The sequence below is a fragment of the Podarcis cretensis genome (genome assembly GCF_951804945.1).
Source record: "Podarcis cretensis genome assembly, chromosome: 11".
In the NCBI taxonomy this organism is placed as follows: domain Eukaryota; kingdom Metazoa; phylum Chordata; class Lepidosauria; order Squamata; family Lacertidae; genus Podarcis; species Podarcis cretensis.
The window spans coordinates 26,685,777-26,698,456 of record NC_137180.1 but is presented as its reverse complement, the minus strand read 5'-3'; the positions used below and the strand labels follow the sequence as shown (position 1 = coordinate 26,698,456).

At 40.3% G+C, this 12,680-nt stretch overlaps 1 long non-coding RNA gene across 1 annotated transcript; it reads left to right on the top strand.

Moving 5' to 3' along the window:
* Nucleotides 1–979: 979 nt before the first annotated feature.
* Nucleotides 980–4,035, top strand: LOC307226541. Its single transcript, XR_013843487.1, has 3 exons — nucleotides 980–1,011; nucleotides 3,678–3,742; nucleotides 3,990–4,035. It is a non-coding gene; the product is annotated as an uncharacterized lncRNA (long non-coding RNA).
* Nucleotides 4,036–12,680: the final 8,645 nt, after the last annotated feature.

Genomic DNA, 12,680 nt, shown 5'->3' with positions numbered 1-12,680 from the left:
CATCAGTAATTAGGCATTTCTTTCTCTTCTCCTAGCTCTTACTGTCTCCTGCAGCAATGTAAATGGAATGTGGGGATAAGAATAACTTCACTCAGGGCAGGTCCAATACATTTTGCTGCCTGAGGCAGAATAGCAATAGGTGACACACACCTTCCTGCAAGTTAAGATGCACAGTCCCCCAAGTCCAGTCCCTGTGGCAGAAAATTAAATAACTAACCATTTTCTGCCGTTTCATGACATGCAAAATCAGCTGTCTGAGGCAGCTGCCTCTGTCTAATGACAGGGCCAGCCCTGATTAATTGGAGAAGATTTTCCTAATGGGAGGAATTGTGTTCTACCAGCTTGTCTAAGACACTTTGGGATGCTTGGTCTCTCCTCTGGATTTTCATATATAGTTATTGACTTAGGATTTTAAAATTTTATTTGTTGCTTTCCCAGGAGAGCACGCTCGAGGCAGTGTACAATTCAACACCCATATAAATACAATAGAATACTCTAAAAATATAGAAATCAATAAAACAACATCAGAGCATTCAATGAAAAGCAACAGTGTTCATTCATAGTCCCAAATCTCATTTTAAAATAGAGGATTTCATCTGCTTCCTAAATACAGTAGGAGTTTGCAAACTTGATTCAGGACAGAGTTCCGGAGGGACGGTGGAATGAATGACAGATAAAACCCTGGCCTTTGCCTCCATCAGTTAAACATCACAGATTTGATGGGACCAAGAGCAGAGCATCCCCTGCAGGTTTTAAGAACACTGTGGGGTTTATCTAGTTGATGCAGGCATGTGGCAGATGAAACTGAAGCCTGTTCTGTGTGTATCCAAAGTCCCGCACACGGGTCATTCCGTTTCAGTGCTGTTTCGGCCAACAGGTCAATTTCTCTGTGTCTGCTAGTTTCTGGATTGAAACTGCACCGAAAAATGCTTCCAGCGGGGTGCAGAGGCGAGGTGGTAGTTGCTGCATTACGAGATGGCCTCCCGCCACTAAGACTTAATAATGAATAAGGTAGGCTGAGATCAATTCATTTATTTCAGAGTCAACTATCTGCCATTCGAAATGAGCTTTAAAACAAATAAAGTGGAGTATTGATGCAGTTAACCCAAGCGTGGCTCTGTTCACTGATGTGAATCCTTTCCAATCCATTTACATAAGCACTCTCCTTTACGCTGCATCTTTGCTGTGAATTCTTGCCAATTCTCCCTGAACTGTGGGGCAAAATACTCTTTCCTCCTCCAACACCGCCACCATCCAACCACCTCCTCCTCCTACCCTATAGTGCTCAAAAGGCTCCATTTCAATTTCAGTGCACACTGTAAAAGGAAGAGATTTGGGAAGCCTTTGGTTGTTTCGCCTGCCCGTACTGAACTGTCTATCGTCTCCGAAGCTTGTTAAAGAAGATTTAACATAATGAGTGGCAGCATGCTCGTTAAAATTCGGTGGGGGCTGATTGGGGGATTTGAAGCAAATGAGCGCAAAGTTTTCAGCCGCTCGCGTTGCAGTCAAAGATGCTGCACAACAAATCCCCACAGGAGCCCTCCGAGTTGGCTGTGTTATTAACGAGTATGTGTGATTGGTGCAAATGAGTCATGCCGAGTTGTGGCACATTCCTGTATTCTTAAATGTCTCTTTACAGCATGTGTCAATATGGCAAGGTTATAACTACCAGACACACAGAGACCGGGACGCTGACAGGGAAGATGTTGAGAACAGCAGTGTGCTGGCAATCTGAATATTTAATATGCAGACTGTTGTTTTTAACTCTTCCCATGAAAATATTCTCAAAACAACGTTTCGCCGCGCCGTAGCAATTTGTTCCTTTGCATGACGCTCCGTATGGGGGAAGGCAATTGTCCAATCCATTTTAAATTGGAATTGTACAGAATCAACAGTGACTTCACGTCAAAGCGCTGTTGATTTGAGGAAGGCCCATTTTTGTCCTTTGATAAAATCCTGGGGTTTTTCCTTTATTTCCTAGTTGTGATTGCCTATGTGTGGGGGGTTTTTTTAAAAAAAGTAGTGTGTTTAGTTGAGTTGAGCTACCCACAAATCAAAATCAAACTGAAAGGAAAATAAAATGCAACATTCTGCTTCTTCTTCTTCTTCTTCTTCTTCTTCTTCTTCTTTTTAAGGAGGCAGAATTAAAAGCAGACTTTGCAAGGACCTACTGTACTGTAGCAAAAAGTGATTTATGAAATATGTAGGATTCTGCAGCCAGGGGGATTGTTAAATGGGAACATTGAAAAGCTGTTATATGATATGCAAAACAGTGACATCATTGACCTCCTTCTAGCATCTAGCCATGGCAGGCAATAATAGCCTCTCATAAGCTCTGTTTTTCTGCAGATTTGTGTGAGCTAAATACAATACAATTAGTCTTGGAAATTAGCTATACATGACACTGGCAAATGTTGTTCAGAAATACCCAGTCATGTTATACTCATTAAACTCACCACTTCTTCAGCTCTTACATTCATTATCTATACTGTAGTTTTCTGTGCAGGTCTGGAAACCTCATGAGACGATGCCCATGAAAAATTTAAGTTCCTCCGATTAGTATCTTAAATTTTAAAATAATTTCTCTCTTTTTATCTCTCATAATGCCTAATGGAATAAACATGATTTTTAAGAAGTGACTTTAATAGGTCTATTGCTTTCATAAAGTGATCATAATACTGCAAAAGAGCAAATAAATTTGAGAAAAATATAAACATTAACATTTCATTTACTAAATTTAAAGTGAATGGCCTAGCATAAATACAGCTAAGGACTGAACTGAACTGAAAATTCATTTAGAGATTCTGTTTATATATTATTTCACTGCTTCAATACCACAAGAAATCTAGGAACCAATTTCTTTACATACATTATTCATTATGTTCGAAGTATGGAATCCTGCCAATAACACTAATAATTATCTCAGGGAAAATGTGTTTTAATGATATTTCAAACATAGCTACTTGAACTTCACATAAATCAGAGCAGTGTTAGGATTTTTGGGGGTTGGGGAGCGGTAGATAAAATGAATAAAATCTTTCAGATGCTATGACTTTAAATTAATTTATGTTGAACACAGTGGGTACCAGATTCAGTTCTGGTTGCCATGGCAACAGACACTGAAAATTTAAACATCCAGGCAGGCTGAATTCTCCACAAAGAGAGTTCTTTCACATTAAAATTATATACTGGTGAGCATTAAACATATCTACATGCAAACTACTTTTTAAAAAGAATGGACTGTTCAATCATTTCTTCTAGAGAGTGAGCGTTCAGATAATGTGCTCATTTGAGCTTTAGTTTCTATTAGATTTAAAGAGCAAAGAAAAACTACCTTATAAAAAGATCAAGCAGCTAATTATCAAAAGGTAATGGAGAAGAGAATCAAAATACATAAAATGACAGCGCGTTTGTAATTGTAGTTTGATCATCAGTCTAGTTTGATGGATGAGAAAGATGCTGAGCTATGAATTATTCCATGCAAAATGAAACCAATACATTTATAGGACGTAGGTTAAATGCACAGTGCTAATCTTCTCTGAATTCTGAAGCCCGATGATGCATACTAATTCCTCAAATGGTTCTTTAACAAGCTATAAAATTACTGGATTTGTGAGTGAGTGTGTTTTGACTCTATCCATGCAATTTTTGTCTCCATGCCTCGTCTGTTTCCTCAGATGCACATCTCCATTTACTCCCAGACTTGGAAATTAGAAGTAATGGATACAAGCCAAATGGTGAAGTAAGTGTGTTAGTAATTGCTATTCAAACAGTTATCAACAGATTTGGGTGCTGGGCCCGTGCTATGCTGTGTTGCGGGAATTTTCTTTGCATGCTCAACACAGGAGATGACTGGGAGGAGGAAAGCTGTTTCAAATGTGGGAGATGGGATTCCGTTAACATTTGGACATGTTAATTTAAGCACTTGCCCAAATGTAAGGAGGGTCGCATTAGCATAAAACAACCTCTTTGTCTGTTTCCTTTGAAAGACCACCTCTCTGACAGCTAAAAAGCAGAGGAAGATTTGATTACGTGGATTCACGGCTGCCATTTCTGCTGCAGAAATTTCTTTTCAGGTAACAGTACCTCGGGTTACATATGCTTCAGGTTATGAGGCATCTAATCATAAGCCTGCATTTTTATTAAAGCTTATATGTTTAATCAGGGCCTGTATCTTAAAAGACCAGTCTTAGAAGACCAGTTGCCTAAAAACCTTGACAAGATATTTTTACTCCTAGACAAGGGGCCCCCCTGATTTATAGCAGAAAACAATTCTCAAAGTCGTAAAAAGGGAATTACAGGCTGACAGCCAAGGTTACACTGACCCTACAAATTAAGGGTGGATAAATAGTAAAATGAGCCATATCTTCTTCCTAAGGTTAAAGAATGTCAAGAGCAGTGAAAAAGCATCTAGCTGGCAGAAACAGAACATTTTCTGGGAAGACTTTTCAAAAGCTGTTTGTTTCTTAAACTAAGATCCTTTTAAGATTTCTTTTCCTTTTAAAAGGTTGTTTATGTATTAAATATATTAGTTTAAATATAATTATGCAAAGGATTTAAGAAATGCTAGATTCTTATTTCATATAGTTGGAAGAGATCACAGGGGCCATCAGGCACCAGCCCCCCCTTGCCAGACAGGAGACGCCATCGAGCACTCCTGATATATGGTTGTCAGGCCTTTTGTTTAGAAACCTTCAAATGAAGGAGATCTCTCAATGTTGATGTGAACTCAATCCTTGACATGCATAAGATAAAAATTCAAGATTAATTATCTGTTTTGGAAGGCAATAGGGCAAGGAGGGCAAGAGGTGAGCTGGTAATTAAGATTCCTTGTTGAGACACATGTAAGATATATTACTACTTATTTGTCATTTATAGATAGAAGAATATATAGCTTTTTATTTTCCATAAAAGGGCAAGAAGGAAATGGGTGTATCTTTTGTGATTGGCTCTAGCAAACAGCCAATAGGAATTTCAACCAGGCTGATTGGACAGAGGCAGCCACAGGAGGAGCAAGGGGGCTGGATTAAGGAAATATAAGTGCTGGCCAGAATGGCAAGAGGCCAGGCCAGAGCTTGGTAACCATATACCACTGTGCCTCATATTTATTTGTCTGACAAATAAATTACTATTTTAATTTCTCTATTGCTGCGTTGAATATTTCATTCCAGCTAAGCGTTAACCACAAGCAGGGTGCTACAGTTACATACACTTCAGGTTACAGACTCCGCTAACCCAGAAATAGTACCTCAAGTTGAGAACTTTGCTTCAGGATGAGAACAGAAATCGTGCTCCGGAGGCGCGGCGGCAGCAGGAGGCCCCATTAGCTAAAGTGGTGCTTCAGGTTAAGAACAGTTTCAGGTTAAGAACGGACCTCCGGAACAAATTAAGTACTTAACCTGAGGTACCACTGTATTTCCATGTATCCTTCTCTATTTGGTCCACTGAGCAGGCTATTTGTGCCAGCAAGCCAAGCAAAGTACACAGCCGCCAAGCACAGGCTTGGTTTCTGATACTTTCCTGAAACAAGCTATGATTTTAAGAGCACTTAAACTATGGTTAGCCAACGTGTCTTATGGGTGCTAGGGAGGATTGGCTGAGGAGTTTTAGCAAAGGAGTCTGAAGGCCTGGCTGTGACAAAATCAGGCCTTCTCTCTTCCTTGTGTCCCTTCTTCCTTATGCAGTAGTCTGAGCCACAAGCCACACAGGACTGGGCAATATCTGGTTTTCAACATCATGATATATCACCAGCTAAACATCATGATATAAAGATATATCACGATGTCTGAGATAAGAATGGAGCTATGTAGAGACACTGGCTGGCTTCACGGTTTCCCCCACATTGTGATTTTTGCATAGCGCGCACGCACACACACACACACACACACACACACACACACCATGATTTGTGATATATTGCCAGGTCAAAATTTATAAAACCAGTATCACGATCTGGACTTCAACCCGGTTTTGGGCGATATAGCTATATACTTCCCAGCCTGACCACTGAGACATGGATTGGGGAGCAGGGGGTGCTACTTTTGTGTGGTAGAGGGCACTAGGCTACCATTATATTGCACTTTGCTTCCTTACTATGATTACTCATATCCCATCTTGAATGGTACAAAATCCTTCCAAGGTGGCATATGTATAAATTAAAAATACTGTAATCAAACCACAGAAAGAAAATACTGAAACGTAACTCATCTAGACACTTCTTACATGGCAGTTGTCAGTCAATGCTGTCAGGGTGGTAAACAGACCAGCTAGACTAGGCGTAAGTGCTTATTAATAGAATATTTTTGCCTGCCTGCCTGCCTGCCTTTCTTGTCTCTACCCACAGGTCAGTTGGTGGCACATGGTCATCCAGAGGGAGGAGGATGGACAATGGAGCTGGAGAAAGCTCTGATGTCTTCTTTACCTGCCTGCCTCACTCTCCCTCCTGTCTATCTAAGACTTCAGTTGTGGACTTACCATGGGGGGAAACCAGGCACTGCTCATTTAAATTGTTAGTGGGTCCCCCCCCCCCCGAATTAGGGGTCAAATCGAACCCAAAGCTGGCTACAAGGGTGCCAGAGCAGAAGCAGGGGGAGGGAAAAATATCCTTCCACTGCACCCAATCCAGAATGGACGTGGTTTACATTGCAATAAGTTGACAGCAGGGTTGGCACAGGAGTAGAGTGTGTGGCAGCCTAGCCCCCAAACCTTACAGTTTTAGGGGTTTTATCTGGCTAACAGAGGCCAACAGAACTAAGTAGGCTTGGCCAGGGGTGTCCAACCTTTCTCCAGTGTGTTGGATCAGGAGTTTGGATCGCTCTGCCCACTGCTGTGGATCGCAAAGAACCAGAAGCCAAGAAACAAACCTTTATGCCACATTGTTCTGTATTTTGAAGTGTTGACTGCTCTTTCACAGAACGCAAAGGTGAAAAAACCCAGAGCAGATGGAGGCTGCTAGAGTAAAGATGGTGGGCATGTGGCTCTCTAGATATTGTTAGACTCCAATCTTCATCAGCCTCAGGCTGCACAGACAGTAGTAGTAGTAGTAGTAGTAATAATAATAATAATAATAATAATATATTATTTATACCCCGCCCATCTGGCTGGGCCTCCCCAGCCACTCTGGGCGGCTTCCATAGAAACCAAAAATACACTAAAATATCACACGTTAAAAACGTCCCTGAACAGGGCTGCCTTAAGATGTCTTCTGAATGTCAGGTAGTTGTTTATCGCTTTGACATCTCGTGGTAGGGCGTTCCACAGGGCGGGCGCCACTACCGAGAAGGCCCTCTGCCTGGTTCCCTGTAGCTTTGCTTCTCGCAATGAGGGAACCGCCAGAAAGCCCTCAGTGCTGGACCTCAGCGTCCGGGCAGAACGATGGGGGTGGAGACGCTCCTTCGGGTATACTGGACTGAGGCCGATTAGGGCTTTAAAGGTCAGCACCAACACTTTGAATTGTGCTCGGAAACGTACTGGGAGCCAGTGTAGGTCTTTTAAGACCGGTGTTATATGTAGTTAGGAATTATGGGAGCTGTGATTATGGGATGTGGGACGTGGGTGGCGCTGTGGGTTAGACCACAGAGCATAGGACTTGCCCATCAGAAGGTCGACGGTTCAAATCCCCACAACAGGGTGAGCTCCCGTTGTTCGGTCCCTGCTCCTGCCAACCTAGCAGTTCAAAAGCATGTCAAAGTGCAAGTAAATAGGTACCACTCCGGTGGGAAGGTAAACGGTTTTTCCATGCACTGCTCTGGTTTGCCAGAAGCAGCTTAGTCATGCTGGCCACATGACCCAGAAGCTGTATGCCAGATCCCTTGGCCAATAAAGCAAGATGAGCGGCGCAAGCCCAAAGTCGGTAACGACTGGACCTAATGGTCACGAGTCCCTTTACCTTTACCTATGGGAGCTGTAGTCCAACAATATTGGGAGGGCCATATCCCTGTGCTAGAGTCAAAGCTGAGGTACAAGATCACAGTGTTTTATTTAAAAAAAAACAAGAGTAGAGGACAAAATGGCCCAGAAATTATGTTTTCCATGGCTTTTCATTTATTGAATATATGTAAATTTGTTTCCCATGACAGTGTGTTCATTTCCCCCAACACACACATGGATGTAATATATATCACCAAAAATCATTGGCGTTCCCTGAAATATATTGCATATGATCAGAATATACACCAATATGAGTTTCACATATTTATCCTCTTGAAGATCTAAATACCATCCATTTTATTCTCATTATTATGCTTGCCAAAAATAAATTGTTGCTTTTCTTTTTAGTTCTACCTGATTTAGTCCCCACAACACCACACTTCTTCACCTCTCTACCTTGCCCCCTTCTCCATTGTAGTATGACAGCTAGCTTAGACCTCTGTTGCCAAATATATATGATTTGTGTTTTTCTTGTAGATAATTTACTGTTTATCTGTCTTTACAACTCATCTCAAAAGGGCCTTTCTGCATCAAGGTAATACACTTCTCAGAATCCAGTCACAATTAAGTCCCCCCAAAAGGATAATTCAGGCTTAACTCATCAAACATGGTTGCCATCTTCACGGCCTCCTGGTTTTTGATTAATTGATCCCAAAGTTCATTTTAAGCAAAATTTCCTTTCCCTTTTCAACAGTCGAATCAGAACTTATAAAGTGCTTACACAAAAGCAGCCCCAACTCTTGCTGAAGATACAAAACCCATAGGTAGGCTTGTGGTGTTTGCAATTGCCCCTGAATAAACAGAATAAACAGTGCTGGATCTGGGTATAGAGTAGATCTACTGAAAGCAATAGGGCTTAAATTAGCCATGACCAATCTAAATTCCACTCATTTCAATGGGCATAACTAAATCTGGCCTGGTACATGTCAGTCCATCTCTAACAGTATCACATAGTAATGAAAAGCTACTGTTTTAAGAGATCATAAAATATAAAATCTAATGCTGAAACCCATTTGGGTAGTTCCAAAAAAAACACTCTCATCTTTGACTTACACATCTTTGTTCAGGTTCTGATGATCAGAGCCAGCATATATTTGGACACAATGGTGATTTTTGGTTTCCACATATTCAGGATTCAGGCATTCTCAGAGGATAGGCAATCACAGGAATACAAGAATCCCATAACCAAGCGTACCAAAGAGGTCAGAAGACTGAGCTGAGCAAGCTTATTATGACAATGGGATGAGGACTCTGAGATAAAACAAGAAGGTCAAAGCTGGTAAATCAATCTGAGAGCATGTCGGAAACAGGGAGCCAGCTAGAAACAGAACCAAGAGTAAAGAAGCATCTCCAGGGACAGGGAAGTCGAGGCAAGAGCGCTCAGGAAACTGAGGCAACCATTATTATTTATTTAATTTAAAATCTATACCTCATGATGTTTCCAAATAGGAACTCAAGGCAGCTAGCAAAAACAAAAGACAACATACAATACAATTTAAATAGCACATACCAGCATTTCTAATAACAACAATTGAACCCATCTGTCCCCCAAATGTTAATGCAGCCATGGTGTGTTGTGTATTCAACATCTGATAATGAGAGTCTTGTATTCATAGGGAGAGAGGCCCAGAAAGAAGGCAATGAGTTGTTTCTGACCTGGCAGACTTTACCCTTTTCTGTAGCTAAGAGAGACAGAGAAAAGAGTGCCTGAACAGCATCAGCACAGGGAATGGGAACAGCCCTTTTAATGGGTGCCCTGTTGAAGTCTGGGGAATTTGTGTAGAAACTCAAAAGCTCCAAGTATGTTTTGTACGGAACAGAGTGGTCAGCAGCTTGTGTGGAAGCCTAAGGCTGGATCTAGAAACACCAAAAAAAGCAGTTCAGGAAACGTGTTGTAAACCTCATAGTGGGAAATCCCATTGGCAAAAGAAGGGACTCCACAGCGCCATCTGGTGTCACAGTGTTATAACACCTATAAAACGCTTTTTCATTACTAGTATAGCTGAGTCCAACTCCCGCCCCTTGGCACCTTAATATACTTTGACATCCAGGGCTTCTGGGGCGGTGTTAAGTTGAGTGATTTGATGAGACCTAATGCAATTAAAGGCCTCTGTTTGCTGCAGAGATGCAAGTTGTTGCAACTGTTGTTTTAACTGGTTGTATTAATTTGTTTTTGCTACAATTGTAACCTCACCTACCTGGGATAGATTTCTTTGAATAGTGAGACGTGGTTAGGACTACAGCCTTGATTATTATTTTGCAACTGTTTATATTTCTGTTTAAATATGAATATTGTAATACATCCTGCACTCCGTATCGATGAAAGGCAGACAAGAAATTTAATAAACAAAAAACAAAAAATGGGATAATTATTTTTAAAAAATAATCATAAAGCGATAACAAATACACAAAAATTAAACACAGAGACATTTCATGACAGAGGAACTGCAGCAACAGAAAAGCTCTTAATTATTTTCCTCCGATAGAATGACATAATTAGATAAATACTAGAGAGATCAGGTACCCCTATGATTTACTGGGCTTTTTAAGCAAATGATTTCATAAGGGACTTGTACAAAGACAGTGATGTGCTACAGGGTGTCAACATACCAGCGTATCATTGTTCAAATCATTATTTTTAAAAGCATAATGCAAAACCTTTTGAATTAGCCTTACATCAGAATGTACTTTCAAAGTGCTGGGATAATTTTTTATAATACCTGTCATTGAAAAACAACAATCCGCATGAGTCATGCAGCCCTCATGACAAAGTGACCATTCTGAGATGAGTGCCAGCCTTGGCATATTTTCATGCTGTTGAAGCAAAGAAATGGTGTACATTTGGAAATGTGCAAAGAAAATCCAGCCATTTCCAACAAATCTTTTATTGCAGAAATTACATCAGACCCTCAAAGCGTCCCTATTTTCCAGGGATGTCCCTGATTTAGAGAAGCCGTCCTGGTTTCTGATTTGATCCCGGAATGTCCACCTTTTCCTTAGGATGTTCCTATTTTCACTGGAGAAATGTTGGAGGGTGTGAAGTTATCCAATCCCCGTGCTGTCTGAAGGCAATCCTGTATAGGGAGGTTTAATGTTTTATTATATTTTTATATATGTTTGAAGCTGCCCAGAGTGGCTGGGGCAACCCAGTAAGATGTGTGGGGTATAAACAGTAAAATTAACATTATGGAATGGGATGTTGGAGGGTATGTTGCAGCTGTATGTAAGGAAGAAGCTGCTGTTTCTACAGTACTTTTGGTGAATGAAGTTTAGTCAAGTCTTGGGCAGCCAATGCACAGTAAGATTATTTTAAGGAGATCATTGATACTAGGAACACAGTGACTCTGTTTTTGATTTTGAAATCTATCACCTATTAACTCTCCTCATCTTTCACGATCCCATTTACCTAATGCAGTTTACATGAGTCACCAACTGACGCTCAATTTCCAAGATTTTGGGCTAGGAGTCATGGTGTGTCAGAGGGATATTGTCCTTCACATCAGTTGTGGAGTGGGGTTACAACAGAGCACACTGCTTCCGTTTGGGTGAAAAACAAAATGCTTTTATTTATTACAAAATAGAAAAGTATTGGCCCAGATCAATTCTCTCCCAGTGATACTGGGCAGAGAAGTTTCTGCTTGCTGTTAATTTCCATGTTTTAAATGTTTTAAAATTAGTTCAAACATGTGCAAGAACTCACAACAGATTCATAAAGTGGAAATTCCAAGCATTACACACGCACTATTATTTTTCGTATGATGAATCAGCAGACTCTATCTATCAGCAAGCTCAATTGATTTCTCCTCTCTATAATGCACTTTTCTATAAGCATTTAATTTTGCCATGGCATGCCAAACAGTTTCTTACCATGCCTCCTTTGATGGACATTTTGTAGATTTTCAATATCTACTGAACATGATCCTAGCTTATATAATGAGATTCACTGTCGATACATGAAGTTGTTTTGAACTCTAGTCCAATATATAATTAAGCAAGTATATGCATGGAGTAAATTCTAACTCACAACATATTGTTTCATATTTTGACATCATTTGTCAGTAGCATAGTACAATTGATGTCCTCTTTCTGTTAATGATTCTAATTATTTCATTAATTCATACACACACACACACACACACACACACAATTTTTATGGATACTCAAAATTTTATCAGGACAGTGTTGTTTACTGTTGTAACAACTGTTTTCTCAAAATTTATCTTATGAACCATGAAAATAAATCAAAACAGTATTATTATTATTATTATTATTATTATTAAAAAAATCTTTTTCCTTCTCTTGAAATCTACCAGTGATCTGAAAAAGCCAATATAGATAAGAAACTTAAAAATAAATAAATGATGGGGTGAATTTATTAACTCATACACCCATACACCCAGATGCACAATTTTTGAGTGGGCACAAATCAAGCGTTCACATGCAGGTGCCCTCAGCACAGCCTAGCCCGGTGATCCTCTCCATCTGCCAAGGGACACATCATCAAGTACACTGCTACATAGGCTAGACAAAAGCTGAACCATCCACAAGACCAGTACATCATCTGCAAATCCACTGAGAAATATATTTTTAAAAAATTATCTTAAGAACTTGACCAAATTCTTCCATATTAAAAGCTGAAAAAGTATCACTAATATGATATCAGGTGCCATGGGTCTTTTGCTGGGATGCCGGCAGGTCACCTAAGGCACCAATTTTCACCAGGGACATTGGTTAGCAGAGAAAACTGTAGG